General features: G+C 41.1%; 1 long non-coding RNA gene across 1 annotated transcript in view; it reads right to left on the bottom strand.

Moving 5' to 3' along the window:
- The window catches only part of LOC108787003, a 22,026-nt gene extending 8,732 nt beyond the window's left edge, over window positions 1-13,294 (bottom strand). The window contains exons 1-2 of the long non-coding RNA XR_001941239.1: window positions 13,284-13,294; window positions 8,200-8,204 (exon numbers count right to left, since the gene is read on the bottom strand). This is a non-coding gene — a long non-coding RNA (uncharacterized LOC108787003). The remainder of the gene's footprint in view (window positions 1-8,199; window positions 8,205-13,283) is intronic.
- Window positions 13,295-13,881: the final 587 nt, after the last annotated feature.

Raw genomic sequence — 13,881 nt, 5'->3', positions numbered from 1 at the left:
TTCAGCTGAACTCCATCCTTCCCACTTTGTGGCCATCCCACAGCAGCAGAAACTGTGTACAAATAGGTCCCAGCCACGCTTAACTCTTACTGCGCATGAGCTCAGATCATCGCATTCATTCCTTCGCCGGAGCTGTACTTCCATGATTAAATGCCATAGCCATAGGAATAAATGGAGTGAGCGGGGTCTCTATGGAGTAGGAGCTGTATGCAGTTACATGCTGTGCGATGCCAGTAAGGTTCTCACAGCGAACATCTCAGGAGCAAGGCAAGTAGTATTTAGGTATGTGGCTTCCACTAAGGGGTGAAGATCAAAAAAAACAACTACAGTTGTGTGAAAAAGTGTTGGCCCCCTTCCTGATTTTTCATTGTTTTGCACGTTTGTCACACTTTATTGTTTCAGATAATCAAACAAATTTAAATATTAGTCAAAGATAACACAAGTAAACACAACATGCAGTTTTTAAAGGATGGTTTTTATTATTAAGGGAAAACATAATCCAAACCCGCATGGCCTTGTGTGAAAAAGTGTTTGCCCACCCTGTTAAAACATAACTTAACTCTGGTCTATCAGTCTGGAACAGGTTATAAAGCCATTTCTAAAGCTTTGGGACTTCAGCGAACCACAGTGAGAGCCGTTATCCACAAATGGCGAAAACATGGAACAGTGGTGAACCTTCTGAGGAGTAGGCAGCAAACCAAAATTACCCCAAGAGCGCAGCGACGACTCATCCAAGAGGTCACAAAAGACCCCACAACAACATCCAAAGAACTGCAAGCCTCAGTTGCCTCAATTCAGGTCAGTGTTCATGACTCCACCAAAAGAAAGAGACTGGGCAAAAATGGCCGGCATGGCAGAGTTCCAAGATGAAAACCGTTGCTGAGCAAAAAGACCATAAAAGCTTGTCTCCGTTTTGCCAGAAAACATCTTTATGATCCCCAAGACTTTTGGGAAAATATTCTGTGGACTGACGAGACAAAGTTGATGTATGGGTACTCATGAAAATGCCCAGTGTCGGTAGAGATACCAGTATCGGTATTAGTGCATCCCTACTTTTAAGTGAAACATTAAAGTGTGACAAACGTGCAAAACAATGAAAAATCAGGAAGGGGGCCAACACTTTTTCACACAACTGTACACTCCAAAGCCGCAAGTTCTTTTTCTTTTGAGAAGGTTAGAACTGCTGTCAACTCTTTGTTGCTGGCCAGGTCCTTCTTGCAGACATTTTGCTTTTCCTTCCTGTAAGGTTGCCAGAACAAGAAAATAAGCAGAGTCACATCAAAGAGGACAGAAACGGCAATAGAAACACTTTTCCTTTAGTATAGTGGGTATGAGCTAGAACCAAAAACTAAATTTTACATTTGTGCTCACGGGTCAGAAGGTCTGTCAAGATTCTCATTTATCCAGGTCATGGTATAGTTAGTAGTAGTGGTAGTTAGTCACATTCAACTGGACTTGTTCTGTATGGCTGAAGATGTTTTATAGCTTAGCCAAGCCACTTTTTCAGTTCTGATAAGTGTCAGGAATATAAATGTTGGGGTAATGCTGCTAGTCATGGGTCAGAATGTTGCAGGTATGAGGAAACCATAACAATTAAAATGTTTTTCCGGAAGGGGTTGGAGTTTCCCACAATTAAGTGTATACTTACAAGGCCATTTTAGATACAAATAATGGTTAACGGAGCGCAAAAAAAGTAACTGTTTTTGTTCCCTCAAGATGTTCTGGTAAACCCACTTTCAGAATGTAGGTCATTTAAACTGTGACTAACACTGATAAGAAGTTGTTGCTTGTGGGTGAGAAAGTAAAGCTTCCCTGCTATCAAGTCTGTCATGCCGCATTAAACTGTTCATTGCCAGCAGTTATTCCACAAACCTTTTAGCAGCCAGTACAAGGCCAGAGCGGAGCCTATATGGGTTCCAGCTTAACGCTCCGCTCACGCAGGCGAGAGAAAATTGGTCACAGGAATTTAATTTAGCTTAGAATATTTCCAGAAAATTCACTGATGAAATTTGTGGGGGGAAAAAAAGTTTTATTTTTATTATCAATTATCAATTTATGGAGTAATACAATATTAAAAGGCTACAAAGTAGAATGTGGTAATATACATGTTTCCTGGCAAGTCTCCAGTTTAAACTTCATAAACGTTAAAGTGTGTGGGAGCTGATATTACAAAATGACATCTTAAAGACATCTATAGCTCAATTAAAAAAAAGTTGCATTTCATTTTAGAAGCATTGAGTTGACGAGGATCTGTCACTTCGAGACATCTTGTTCTTCAGTTTGTTTTTTTCTTGAGACAAGTTGTGGAATATTTTTATGTACATTATTGGCCAAAAGTGGGATTTCATTATTCTGCAGAAACATTTGTGTCGGGCTCATGGTATCCCCAGTATATTATTATTATTTAATATTTTTTTTTTTAACATATAACACATGACAAATGATTCTCTGAGCACCATAGGTTAGCTAAAAGGACCGCAGAGCAAAAGCTACTCGCCTTTTGTCTCACTTTGTCTAAATGAAACATCAGATATAGTTGTCCTGTAAGGAATCAGTCACTGCATCTTCTTGTAGGGGCACATTTTGGTTTCATCTGTTGAACATTTTAAACAGACTTTACATTAAAGAAGCAAAGAGAGATTATGGAAAATGTGAAAAGACATCTACAGTTCCACTTAAGAAAAGTTTTTTTTTATAGTCACAATGATAAGAAATAAAGAAAACAATTATATACATTCACTTGATGACCGTGGTGTTGAATCCCCTTCCTGTCCATACCATTTTTCATTATTCTGTGCTGAGGTACTATAACTGGCATTTATTCGGTCATGCAACACCGCAACAAAATCAATTTTATATAATTTTTTTGGGGACAGATAGAGCTTTATTTTGATGGTATCTAATCACCACTTGGGTTTTAATTTTTTACTATATAGAGAATAAAATACAAAATATTTTGGAAAAAAAACTGTTTTCCCTACGTTTATGTTATAAAACATTGTGTTACCCAATTTTTGGGCAAAATATAAAAGATGGGGTTATGTCAGGTATTCAGATACCAAACATGGCAAACTTTAAATATGCATGCACCCGCAAAATTGCAACAAAATGCCATACCCAAAATTGGCGTTCGTGGTGATATGTAACGTGTGGCACAATTGTCAGTTTCGCACGTAGGCACTTCCAATGCGCGTTTACATTTGTATGTGGGGGCAGGGGACTTACAAAGAAAAAAATGTTTACAAATTTTATGGGGGTTTTTTTATGCGACTATCTTTATTTTACTTTAGTTTATTGCTATCACATAGGGGGCTAACAATCCCCCATTTGATAGCACAGATACAGTAACAGGTCCTCATAATGGAGACATCAGTGGTCTATCAGACTCCTAATGTCACCTAGGGACCCCAAAGAAGCTGATGAAGCAAAGATCAGCTTCTTCTCCGCCTACAGCAGCCAAAGAAATGACACACACTGAAAGCGGACATGATGTAATACACATCACTTCCAAGTCCAGTGATCAGAGGGAGATCAGCCGATAAAGGAGAGTGGAGCCCGGGATAGCCAGTGGCGGAGGAGAGGACACACTGCCTCGCACCGTACAAGAGCTGCCCGAACGCTTGTATGGAACAGCCATAGCAAGCTGTACACAATTTGAGCAGTTTGAACAGGAAGTTTAAAAATGCCCACTTGCCGTTATAAGTGAGCTGTCCAGCCATTTATTTACAATGGGCCGGATGGCAAAGAGTTAAAGCCCATCTCTATGCAAAATTTTACCCCCTACCCCATCTAGCTGTTTTTTCTTGCCTTGTAAAGCAAGCTACATGTCTAAGTCCACCATCCGCGTCCATCGCTGGCGCTGTCTCCAGGAGTGGGACAGGGGTATATCCCCTATGCTACTCCTTTTCTGGATCCTGAGAGGACTCCACCATTGAAATGCCAATAGGAAGTGTCCATGTCATTGCCTGCATGTTGTGGACACCCAAAGAAGGATCTCGTCTTCTCTAAACAGAAGAAGAGGGAACACTCCGGGCTGAAATGTCACGTGACCATGGTTTTAGATGAGTAAAAGTGACATTAGGGTATGTATGTATGTATGTATGTATGTATATATATATATACAAATTTATGCCAGCGCTTAATGGGGGGATGGGGTGGCATAGATCAGCTATAAATATTATCCCTTTTAGCATTTTCTGTATAGCAGTAAAGCTGTCTTACTAGAAAAAAATCCCTATAAGATCTCTGTCACACTGCACTTTTACAATGATAAATACCACTTTATAATACTTATATTTTGTAAAAATTAATGGTATAGTAATAATTTCATGCAACCAAGTTATTATGTTCTCTCCACCTGATTATATTGTCAATGTCAATATGGTGATCATTTCTAAACATGCTCCTGATTCTTACGATGTTTGGCTTTTTATATAGTATTCAGTCCTTCTTCCTGCCCTATAGTTTCTTTGTTCATTTGTCCATGATGAACATCTGTAACAGACTAATTGGGTCTGTTTGTGGCCACAAGCTTGTAGTACTGAATATCATCCAGGTTCCTAACCTAGCAACATGTTTGAATATGATGTTCCATCAGTTCTATATGATGTTTACATCTATATGATAATGCATCCCTCTTGTGCATAGTTCATAATCCACCCTTGTTAGCACAACTCAGCATGAAGTGGCAATGCTGGCAAGCCTTTGTTTGTTCAGTCTATACATGCTGTGCGCAAATATCACATGCAATGATTTAAATATAGTTGTTCTAATTTATCATGTCATAAGTAATACATCTCCATTAGTATCATCAAAATAGTACAGTCAGTGCTACACATAGGCTGTCATCCATATTTGTGATTTATCTTGCTTATGATGAGCATTCAGAATTAAGGTTTTGCAGTTAAAATGCATATAGTTGTAGTTTGTCAACTTGACTTGTTCTGTAATGTTGAAGAGGTTTCCCTCAACACCACCTATTTCAAGTACGAGAATAACTTCTATAAATGTTAACATGGCTTTGCTATGGAATCAACTGCATCTCTTGTTGTAGCTAACCTGTACATGGAAAAGGTAGAGAAGAGAGCCTTAAACACTTTTAGGGGAATAACACCGAGTCATTGGTTCAGGTATGCAGACGATACATGGGTCAAACGATGCATGGGTCAAGATTAGAACATTCTAAATACAAGCTTCTAGTGAACACATAAACTCTGTTGGCATAAACATCAAGTTTACATGGGAAGGAGCACAAAATAACAAATTACCATTTCTGGACTGTGCGTCGCATGTAAAGGAGGCGGGTAACTTGGACATTGAGGTAAAAAGTACCGGTACATGTTGATCTTCTCAGAAATGTAGCTGTCCTGTGAACACTTTCTGTGTTATCTGATGGCGTTATGTTATCCGGTGTTATCTGATGGAGTCTGATCAGCCGATCCAGTCCAGGCCTTTCCTTGGACTACAGAATAATTCAGCCTTATCTTGTAGAGATTAAGACAGTGTGTGTGTGGGGCGGGGGGTAAATAAAACATGGTTGACAAGATTTACAGCCCCCAGATCACTTCTATGTGCTTTTAAAACATGACACACACACACACACCAAGGCTCACCTGTGCCTGTCCCTGATCTCCATGGCAGGTGTTGGGAGAGAGAAAAGCTGGAGAATCCATGAAAATCCTCTGCTGTTCTCCCATAGGTAGTATGAACCCAGAAGCGCTAATTTCTGAGCACTTCCATGTTCAGGGCTCTCATACCCCGGGCACCAGGGAAGAATTGCTTGATCAGCTTCAACTGCAGAGATGACGTTAGAAGTCTAATAGACCCTTGATGTCTCTTTAAAGAGAACATGTCACAAGTTCAACGTTTTTTTTTTTTATTAAAGTTTAATAAATTAAATTGGAAAAAAAACAAAAAATGTATATACAATTGAAACTATCATCATTTTATCCTACACAATCTCGGCTTTTAGGGTTTTAGGTGAATTTTTATATACAATTTTTATGTGCATTTTAGTATGTGTGCACAAAATGAAAAAAAAATGGCTATGGCAACAAAGTTAAAGGAGCCATATTACTAAGGGTCTGTTAATGGACTTTTGTTCACATTAGAACAGCTTCCCTCCCCATGTAAGTCAATAGGATTGCAAAAGCTGCGTAAAGCAAGTTGATGCAGGCGTCTCAAGCGCAGGTAAGAAGGAGGTAAACTGCAGGCCAAATGAATTTGTCAGTGAACTCTGGATGATTTTAGAAGCAAGCCGCATTTGTCTATTGACACTAACCCAAAGCCTGTCAACCGAAGCCCCTTGGCGCTAAGCCTTTTGAACATGCTGCCATAATCATTTTGTTTAACCCCTGAAATGTGTTCGCTATTGTCCATCATCACAAGCTGAAGGGTCTCTTCATCTTCTTTGTTCCGTACTTGGGTTATTGATCACAAAATTGTTTGCTGATGTTATCTGGACTAAACGTGACTAGAATGGATGTCTGATTTATAAAATGGTATCACATAAGGCGAAGACGCTGTTTCTTTGATCTCTTTATGCTGCCATAATGGCACAAGGGAAGGATGGAAGAGGTGTGCCATGTCTACCACCTACACAACCACTTCATCCTAGCAGACACATACAGTATACATATATGCTCTTGCCACCTAGGGGGAGTGTATTCAACAACCACAATGTTGTAACCTTTTTATACCATATACTGTATGCAGCAGATTTGAAATTTCAAATCTTATTAAGTAAAACATATGATTGATAATACAATTATCCTTCCTTCTCAGCTAGCTTTAAAGTGACATTAAACCCTCAGATTTTTTAACATAAACCAATAGTGTAATGTGTGCCTTACTGTAATCCATGGTAGTTTCCCTTATCTTTGCTGCTCTTCCTTTTAAATCCTCATGTCTTCTCATCCTCGGGGAGAACTTCCCTTTTCAGTTCAGGGCCTCTTCCTGTAGTGCTGGCTCAGGTTACAAGCCTATAGAAACGTATACACAGACACCGTGTATCCATTCCTGAGACAAGGCAGTCTGCTGCAAAACAGAAGTTCTGCAGAGCATGAGAACAGATACAGATTTAAAAGGAAGAGCAGCAAAGAGAAGGGAAACTACCATGGATTACAGTAAGGCACACATTACACTATTGTTTTATGTTAAAAAATCTGAGGGTTTTAATGTCACTTTAACCCTCCGACAATTTTTCTTTTTTTTTTTTTTAAATTAACAAATTCTGTGGCATAATTAAGTTATAGGGATAAAAAATTTTTACTAGAGGCTCTGACAGGCTACTAACTGCAAGAAGCTTTTATTGTAATCAACGTGTGTATGGTCAGTGTGAGTTTAGTCTATTACTCAGGAGGGCTCTCCTCTGGATTGCTGTTCTGCTCTTAAAGCTGGAGAACAGAAAACTAATATAAAATAAACGATTTTCTTTAGCTTGAATGAATCAGCCACAAAGCGCCTGCTCAATGACCCACCCCATAGCGTGCACATATTTTCTTTATAAGTTTGATTTATTTTATTTTTGGTAGGGGGGCATTGCTCTCCCCCTCTTTGCTTCTTAATTTGTCCCTCTTTTTGATCTAATTTATAGTGTAATGTAACGCTTTTGATAGTTAATAGGAAAATGTTTCAATCAAACCCTAAACTATTACATTTAATACTTTCAAATATAGTATGAGGGCTCATTTACTCCTTTTATGCATTACAGTATTGCGCTTGTTAATGTAACCCACCATGCGCATTGATTTTTAAAAAGCACTCCAACTTGCTAAAGGAATGCACTTGCATTGCACCAAGCAGTAGCTCACCACTGTGCCTTGTATCAGCAAAAATGGTGCATATCTGATGTTCCGACCATTGTGGTGCATTACCGAAAACAATTGTTCACACATGACATAACACTTGTTAATGCACCGCTTTGGGCAGGATGGGTGAATAGGCCCTTAGGCTGAGTGAATGGACCTTAGCAGAAAAGTAACATTTCTTCAGTGGGTTTAAATAATTCTTTGTGTGCAAATTTTTCATGATCTTAGTAACTGAGGTTCATGGTAGGGGGTTTATATGTTGTCTAAATACCTTGTTCTGAAAGTCGTCCTCATGTCCTATTTTTTAGTTATAGGAAGTTGGAATATCTGTAAAGAATAAGTCAAGGCAACTCTAATTGCTGTATTTTTTTTTCAGTCCAGTTGCTTTGACTTATTCTTTACAGATATACCATGACCTGGATGAATGAGAAGCTTCACAGACACATAGACAGTAGGAAGTTTGACACCATGAACAACATGTGATGGATTACCGTGTTCCACCGTGTAGTGTTCATATTGTTCTACTGTACATGTACCAAGCACAGTTCAGTGTCTGGGGGGTGGTTTTATGACAGCCTGGGCTCAGGGAAAGTTGGCTGAATGTCATACAACTTGGAAAAACGAGGCTATCTAGTGGCGGAAAGGAAATACTGGGGGAAGGAACAAGCTCCGGATTGGGCTATTCATTTGAACTTTTATACGCTAGAGTTCAGCTTTATCGAATCCATTGCACATTACTAGTCCTAGCCATCTCACACTGTCTCAGACAATTTAGACCCACAAAGTAGCCCTTAGAACTGGCCAATACTGTACCTGTGTAGGGTCTCTATAACATGTGACCCGGAAGATCAGAAACCCCTCATACCAGTTGGAGAAGGAATAACCATTGAGTTATGATGCCCACCGGTACACTTACCATACTATCTGAACAATAAAGACAGCACAGACGTTTATCCTGAACTGCAGTTCTGCAGCTCCAGAAGCCATCGATCACCGCAAGCGCAGTTTACTTTTTTTCTCCTCCTTTTATGACATATCATCCCTCATGTCTTACTTGCAGGGATGCGGAGGATGTGAGGAGGCATTTTGGCAGTTAAGCACAGTGTAACAGCTGTAAGTGTTTAGCTTGTCAAGGAGAGCAACTTATAGCCCAGGAGACAATACTTCACCACCAGAGAGGATGTTCTATATCACAACAATGCTCTGTTTGCTACATCAATGGCTACATGTAACAAAATCCACATAGCTATTTGCATATTTAAAGGAAGAAAGGAAGATTTAACTTTAATACTTTATATATCTCAATTATCCTCAAGCTACTTTCAAACTTATTGTTATTGACTATTACCTTTTCCTTTTTAAATGTGCATAATAAAAATCCAAATGTCATTCTTTTTTCAACAGATTTCAGGGGATGTTTAAAAGATACCCCCCAGAAATCTGATTCTCTGTTTGTGTGATTGGCTCACTGGTTTTCCCAGAGGTCTGAACAGAGCTTAAAGGGAAATATCAGTTATCTCCTGCACTATCCTTTTAGGTTTTGTTTTTTCTCTTATCCTGAATACATGTGTTTGGATCTTTCAACAGTTATATAGCACAAGGCTCTGGCTGACTGGGTACAAACTTTAAAAAACAAACCAGTAGTAGGAGGGACAAGGGGGTGGCTGTGTGTCACTTGAACCCCTTTCACTTTATTCCTTCCTCTGGTACTGGCCCCTTGTGGCTTGCTGACACTGGTCCCAGGTCTCTTGTGGAAAAGGTGGTTATGATTAAGGGCCTTGACTTAAAGACCTTCAGTAGCAATGTTAGTAGAGTATAAAAGTTGAAAACAAAAGTTGGCTTTAACCGTGTTGCAACTGATTATTTGTCTTCAGTGTGATGGGAGAATTTTGCATGGTAACCCACCATATGGCACAGGTTTTCATCCTGACACTCTCATTGGTCACCTGACTTACCTTCTAAATCCTTGTAGTAGCAGATATTGTCATCTTCAATTAATCTGAGCTTGGAGAAAATACAAACCCACTTGTTCAAGCACTACATATTTTCCTTAGCCCACTGAAAAGGGTCGTAGGGTGCAGGTGCGAGGAGGTGCAGCCTGGGCTCAGTGCAGCAGGGAGAAGAGGGGCGGCACTCAGTACAGAGGCTTCCCATTCATTCAGAAAATAATAACTATCAACCAGCGGTGTATTTAGGTTTCGTGCTGCCCTAGGCAAGATGAAACTTGGCACCCCCCCCATCTAAATTTGTCCCACCCCTTCCTGTTCAAGACATTTGGTGTAACCTGTCAAGTCGCTGGATACAGCTTCTGACAGGTTGCGCTATTAGGCCTCATTCCCACAGCTTTGAGTTGGCCTGTACAGATCCGTGCAGCGTGCACGGCCGTAACAGGCCGTTCCCGGGAAGGACAGGTGCTGCGTATGATTGTACGCAGCAGCCTGTTCTTCTCTATGGGAGGATGCGGCCGTACGCTTACCCGAACTGCACATCTGTGCGGGTGTCCATACTCGTATGCAGGCAGGATGGATCCTGTTTGTGTCCAAGCACGGACACCTGCACGGATGTGCAGTTCGGGTAAGCGTACAGCCGCGTCCTCCCATAGAGAAGAACAGGCTGCTGCGTACAATCACACGCAGCACCTGTCCTTCCCAAGAACTGCCCGATACGGCTGTGCACGCCGCATGGATCTGTACGGGCCAACTCAAAGCTGTGGGAATGAGGCCTAATAGCGCAACCTGTCAGAAGCTGTATCCAGCGACTTGACAGGTTACACCAAATGTCTTGAACAGGAAGGGGTGGGACAAAGGGGTGGGCTCTAAGCTGTGCCCATGAGGCCTTAGTGTTGTAGGGAAGCCGGGGTGTCAGGTGGGCTGTAAAGGATCTCTGGTTGGCTCTGCAGGGTCTCAGGCAGAGTCTGCCAAAGACCCTGCACATCCCTTATGGTACTGGGGACTCATGGTACTGTGTGTCCCCAGTTATTTACAAAAACTGGAGTGACCAGCTGATCACTCCAATGTTTATGCTGCAAACAGAGGGAAAACCCCACCCCCCAAAAAAATGGGAGGAAAAAAAACATGAGGTCCCCCCTGAAATTATTTCCAGACTCTTGATCTGAGCACAGGCCCGGCAGGGCAGTAAAGGGGGTGGGCGATCGAGCAGACATACCAGGCCACGTGCCCTCAGCATTGGAAGTGTATCCCCATGCTGATGGGGACAAGTGCCTCCTTTACTCATTCACTAAAGGGTTAAAAGTAAATAAACACACTACACATTTTGAAAAAAGTCCTTTATTTAAAAAATAAAATGGATCCATCGATGTAATCCACTTGTGTGTGCACACCCTAATGCAATAGGCTGCCCACACCTATGCAGCTTACCTTTTTAAGATGTTCTTTTCTGGAAACTCCAGGACTGCTTAGTTCTCACTGTTTAGGAATTTTCTTGCCACAATTAACCCCGACTGTACTGTGCTGGCAGATCTCATTATTGCTTGTAAACTTGATGTGCAGGACTGTCTGTCCTGAAGAAGGGTTACAGATCTCAAAGCATTGTATGTTACTGCACTTTATAAATAATAATAATAATTTATATGTCTCTCAGTCTGTTCCCGTATCTGCACACTGCCATCTATTCTAACCACTAGAAGCTGCCTAGAGTCCTATGTATAATTCTGCTCCAACAATCACATAGAAAGGTAACACATTTTGAGTTTACTTTTTTTTTTAATGTTGTATGAATAGGAACACATAACTAACATATAGTGCGGGTTTCTTAAAACTGACTGCGTGAAAAAACAATTATCACAAGTTACCCACAAACCTCAATTTTCCCCATCAGAATTTTCTTTACAACTTGTAGCGCAAAGCCGCTTTTTATTACTTTGACCTGTTGAGCTGACCATACACAGCTTGCTACCTGTGATTGAATGATCTTCATTTGAGTTAGCCATACTGGTTCTGTCCAAATCCTGTTAGCTGTAATGATCTTCTTTACCAGGAACTTGCTCAGGACATGTTACCTCCAATATAAAAGAACAGAAGCTGCAGACACAGCTGATAGCCGGTATCTTTGAACGTGAACTAATAATCTGCCCCCATGCTTACACTTTGATCTATAATTTTCATGCCAGTCTTTGCCCTCTTTATGAAATAGTCCAGTAATGTTGTTCACCTCCAACTTCAGAACATAAAGCTTGGCAGCTGATTGAAGATTCCTTTGTATGTTGCGGTTTCAACAATTTTGTAAACAGTCATTTACTGCCTGCACGGCCATCCCTGACAGTTGTTTTATAAATAGCGATCTGTATAATGGTTTTGTGACAAGCGGGCTTGACAACCCGGAGCAATGAAAAGGAACAATCAAACGCGATTGAATATGCACGACACGCGATTTTTTGTTAATGGATAGTTTCAGGCCTGACATGTACCGAGCAGAGATCAAAGAAGCAAACAAGGCCTGTCAGTTACAAGGGAGAAGCAAGCAAGTACATAAGAACAAAACAAAGTGATCTTTTTCTGAAGCTAAAGTACTGTATATACAACTTCTAAACTCACCGAAGTCAGCCATTTTGGGAGCCAGAGCAATGTGTATCATTATATAGCTTATGGCATCTCAGTATGACCGCTGGGATCCAAGGGAAATCTAGATTGACCATGACCTTGAAAACGGATCAATAAAATTCACACATAGAACTATTATCTGGAATTCCAGGTAAAATTGATATTTTGTACTGTATAGACTAGGGAAGGCTTGGACGTGGGCATCCTGTTTACTAGGTCTCCAGAAGTTTCCTCCAACTCAGATGCCAACAGGCTGACTGGAATACTGGCATTGGTGTCACTGTTTCAGCTACAAAATGGCCAGAGTGTAGAGGTAGCACTGTGTAGAATCACTGCGCTGGGAAAGTGCTATCTCCTCCTCCAAGGCCTCCCACTGGCCACAGGGAAAATATGTATGGCCAAGGAAGACAGGGATTGTTGCATGCAGTTTGGAAGCCTGGATGGAGTAAGGGCCCATTTTAAGGTCTATGTGCTGCCACCATTGTCTGCACAGTATTGCCGCTGCCTGCTTGTTTTCTGCATATTGCCATACCTACCAGCTTTTTGCTCATTTATCATGATCAGTGTGTTCCCCACCTATTGCCATATCTGCCCATGTATTACCAGAGTTTGGCGCTATGGACACGTTTGTATGTGTAGGACCAAGTAGGCACTGTTTGATTTGAGGCCCATATTGCTATAATTGAATGACCTGCAGGCCTGTCACTATCAAACCATCTTTGTAAAAATTCTGATCTTTTGGCCACACCCCCCAGTTTCCTGTAGCGCTACACACTGCCAACCTTTTAGAGAATCTCAAGCTCATGGGGCGACAAAAAAGTTCATAAAGGAAACATTGTCTTGGGTACTGGACAGCTAACATGACATGTCTAGGTTTGCAATGAAGTGAGGAGAGAAATGTGGGAGCTGCCATTACAGACTTAGTTTTCTAAAGGCACAAGCTTCAGCACCCACATCCTGACCCTGTATTTACAGATATCACTGACTGCATGCTTGTTTCGGGTCATTGTCTAAGGCCTGGTTCACACCTGGGAGTTTTGTAGCTCGTTCAAACACCGAAACCCCATTATTTCCTATGGGTATGGTTCACACCTGGGCGTACTACAGGCCGTATGAACGCGCTACAAAACGCCCTACGCCCAAAGAAGTACAGGAGCTTCTTTGGGGCGTTTTTGTTGCGCGTTTCCATTGGGATACAGCCAAGTAGCGGTAAAAACGCACGTCATGAAACGCGCTTATTCAATACGCCTAGGTGTGAACCCAGCCTAAGGGTAGTTAAGTCTGAATCCCATCTTGCAAATTTGTTCTAAACAAGTGACTCAATAGATGAGTAATGATGCCAGGATCAGGAAAAATACTGTTTGTATTATAAAGCTGAATATCGTGGTGTTCAGGCTGAGATTAGTGAATTGGCCATCAAATCCAGGCTTAGCACATCCAAAATTCAAGTCCTGCAATAAGACTTGATGTGCAAAGGCCTATGGGTCTCCTTTGTGAAATCCAACTTGGCCAGC

The sequence above is a fragment of the Nanorana parkeri genome, unplaced genomic scaffold (genome assembly GCF_000935625.1).
Source record: "Nanorana parkeri isolate BGI_ZX_2015 unplaced genomic scaffold, ASM93562v1 scaffold12, whole genome shotgun sequence".
NCBI lineage: Eukaryota > Metazoa > Chordata > Amphibia > Anura > Dicroglossidae > Nanorana > Nanorana parkeri.
The sequence above is the reverse complement of the archived record's forward strand: the minus strand, read 5'-3'. Positions and strand labels throughout refer to the sequence as shown.